The sequence below is a fragment of the Corvus kubaryi genome, unplaced genomic scaffold, assembly GCF_017639235.1.
Source record: "Corvus kubaryi isolate FWS band 111438036 unplaced genomic scaffold, C.kubaryi_AGA036_p1.0 37241, whole genome shotgun sequence".
Lineage (NCBI taxonomy): Eukaryota > Metazoa > Chordata > Aves > Passeriformes > Corvidae > Corvus > Corvus kubaryi.
This window is the reverse complement of record NW_024581071.1, coordinates 1,732,446-1,735,724: the sequence shown is the minus strand read 5'-3', so window position 1 is coordinate 1,735,724 and position 3,279 is coordinate 1,732,446.

Here is a 3,279-nt window from a genome sequence, read left to right as displayed (position 1 = left end):
AGAAGGGCTTGGGAGTACTGTCTGGGAAGGAGAGTGGCTTTTGGAGGCAGGAGATTGGCAGGGAGGAAAATTGAGTTTGAAATGTGTTGTCAGGGCAGCTCTGTGATCATGGGGGTGTGGATTTCTCTGTGAGAAACAAAACCTCTCGTGGGAATTCCTGAGGATTGTGCAGGAACAACCGGCAGGAATCTGCAAACCAGAGAATTCTTTGGAGAGCTGATTGGGACAAATTGTAATGCTGAGACTTTCTTGTGTAATCCCCACTGTTCCCATCCCTTCAGAGCTCTGGAGAGATCCCAGAACTTCTTCTTGCTCTTTCTGCTCCATCTGAGCTGCCTGGTTTTGGGAACACCCAAATTCCAGAGCTCTCCTGGGATTCAGCTCCAGCCATGAGGCTCTGGAAGGGAAGCTTAACTTCAACCACCTCCTGGTGGAAATCCTGAACGTTTCCAGGTAGGACTTGAGGCCATCTGACCTCACTCATGTCCCTGTGGGTGCCACAGCTTTGTCATAGTCACCTTGGCTGAACTGACTCCTTGTGCCACCGGCATTTGGTGGATCATCCTTTAAATGCGGGGTAGATTTGGGGTAGATCCCACTAATTTGCCCTAAAGCCGGCCTTAAACTCAATCCTAAGATTCAACATTTAGACTTGGGGGTGAATTTCACTTGTAACACAGCAAAGGTGTCCCTAAAAAACCTGCAGAAGTCCTGGAATTCCCTGAAGGGGCTTTTAAAGCTTCCCACACCTGTCTGACTCTTCCCTCAGGCCCAGCAGTATCTGCAGTTGGAATGTCATGGATTTTTCTTCCAGGCTGGAAAAGGAGTAGCTGGAGGTTTGGGAATTACCTGAAAGTGCTTGAAATAAGGCTGTGAATGTCAATTGAATTTTCCCCTCCTTAATTGTTCTGTGTGAAGCTGAACTGGCAGGCGGATGGCAGCAGCCCTGACTTTTTTTGGTGTGTGTGTTCCAGAGCTTTTCTGGATGTTTCCTGGAGGAAACATCTTGGTGAGCGAATCCCAGTTTCAGTGGTGCATTGGGAGTGTGAGCTCTGGCTCAAGAAATAATCCAGGATTGCAAATTCCACAGGAGCTTGTGAGAATTGGCATTATCTGCGGGCAAGGGTCCATGGGAGGAGGAGGAAACTCTTCCTGGCATCCCACAAAGCTCCCAAGCACGAATTACTGAGCTGAACTAATGAGTTTGCTGATCAGAAGTGCCTCATCTGAGTTTTAATGGTGCTCGACATAGAAGGGTTATTTGAATTTATGGTGGTGTCTCTTCGTTCTTGTGGCAGAGTAGTTTGGAAGATCATTTTTAAGACATCCCATCTCATTCATTAATGAAGGAAATTCAGGTTTTACCATGAGTAATGTCTTATCTCAAGTTGCAATAGTATAAGAAGACTCTTTTCATATGGAAATCCTCCAAGTCTTCAGCATTTCTTCTTGTACTCTTTGAACTTGATTTACATTTTCCCAACAGAATTGACTGAAAACCCTGCTTCAGATGAGGAGGGCTCACCACTAATGGAATATAAGGCTCTGTAATATTTTCATCATTACATAAACCCCACATTTAAATATCCTGCTCTTCTGGCCAGAACGCTTTGCTGAGCAGATGCTTCTTAATGAGCTCTTTCCAGTGACACCGAGGCCTTGATTTACAATGCATGAAACCCAGGAATACTTCAAACTGTTCCTCCCCACACGCATCACACTGCACTGACTTCCATCTGCCATCCTATTGCCCAGCTGAGCCTTTTTTTCTGTCCTTTCAAAGTTCCTCCAAATCCTCTCATATCAGGGACCATTCAAAACTCTCTCACATTGAAATAATTTTCTCTAAGCCATAATTTGCTGCCATCCCCCATTCACTCCTCACTGAATCTATGCAGGAATTCTGCCTCTTGCAAGAATTGCTGGGCTCTGGAGCTGCTCATCTCTTTCCATGCTGAAAGTTGACTCTAAATTCTACATTTTGGGGTTTTATCTCTTGAAACCTGGTTGAGAGAGCTGGGGGTGCTCACCTGGAGAGGGGAAGGCTCCAGAGAGAGCTCAGAGCCCTTTGCAGGGCCTAAAGGGGCTCCAGGAGAGCTGCAGAGGGACTGGGGACAAGGCATGGAGGGACAGGACCCAGGGAATGGCTTCCCAGTGCCAGAGGGCAGGGCTGGATGGGAGATTGGGAAGGAATTGTTCCCTGGGAGGGTGGGCAGGCCCTGGCACAGGGTGCCCAGAGCAGCTGGGGCTGCCCTGGATCCCTGGCAGTGCCCAAGGCCAGGCTGGACATTGGGGCTTGGAGCAGCCTGGGACAGTGGAAGGTGTCCCTGGAATGAGGTGATCCTTCAGGTCCCTTCCAGCCCAAGACATTCCATGGCTCAGCAATGATTCCATGGCTCATTTCTAACCAGTGAGAGAAGGTTTCACCATGGATATCTTTAACCACACAACTGGGACAGCACCACACCGCTCTCACCGGAGCAGCTTTGAGCATCCATCTCCTCACCAGTGGCCCCTGGAATAAAACAGGGATATAAAAATGCCCATGAGGAGTTGTGGATGGAGCGGATTCCCACCCTGTGTGTAGCACTTGGCTCGTGGTTGCCATGGCCTGTGTTGCCCAGGATTCCTTCAGCACTCGTCATTTATTTGCTCTGCCGGAGTGAGAAGCTTTGGGAAATCTCTGAGATGAAGAGAGCAAACAGGAGCACAAACAGAGGCTCCACCAGCCGGCTCTGGGATGCTCCCTCCTCCCGGGATCCTCACTCTTGGGGCCGTGCCCAAGAACAATGAGTGGTTCTCAGAGCTCTGTTTGGTCAGGGCTGAACTCTCTGTATCTTTGGGGTGGTTTCAGGTTGAAAGGCTGGGCCGTGCACCCTTCAGCCACTGGTTTCACTGGTGTGGTTCTCGGGAGGGTGCATGGGCTGCAGGGCAGCTTGGGAGGGAACAGCGGTGACACCTTGCTCAAGGGAAGAGGTTTTCAGGGAGATCAAGAACCTGGTGGGAGGTGGGTGTTAGAACAGCACCTTCACCCCAAAGGGTGGGATTGATGGAGACCAAGGCAAAGGCTGGAGTCAGGAATGACACACAGCAGGCCTGGGACAGAGGGATTTGCTCAAGGCCAGACCTCAGGTCCTCTCCCAGAACAGGAGGGGTGAGAAGAGGATGTGCATGTCCTGAGACCCCAGTGCCCCCAGTGCCTCATTGGCAATGAGTCAGGGGAGCTTTAGGTTGGATCTCAGGGAAAGGTTCTTCCCCCCGAGGCTGCTGGGCACTGCC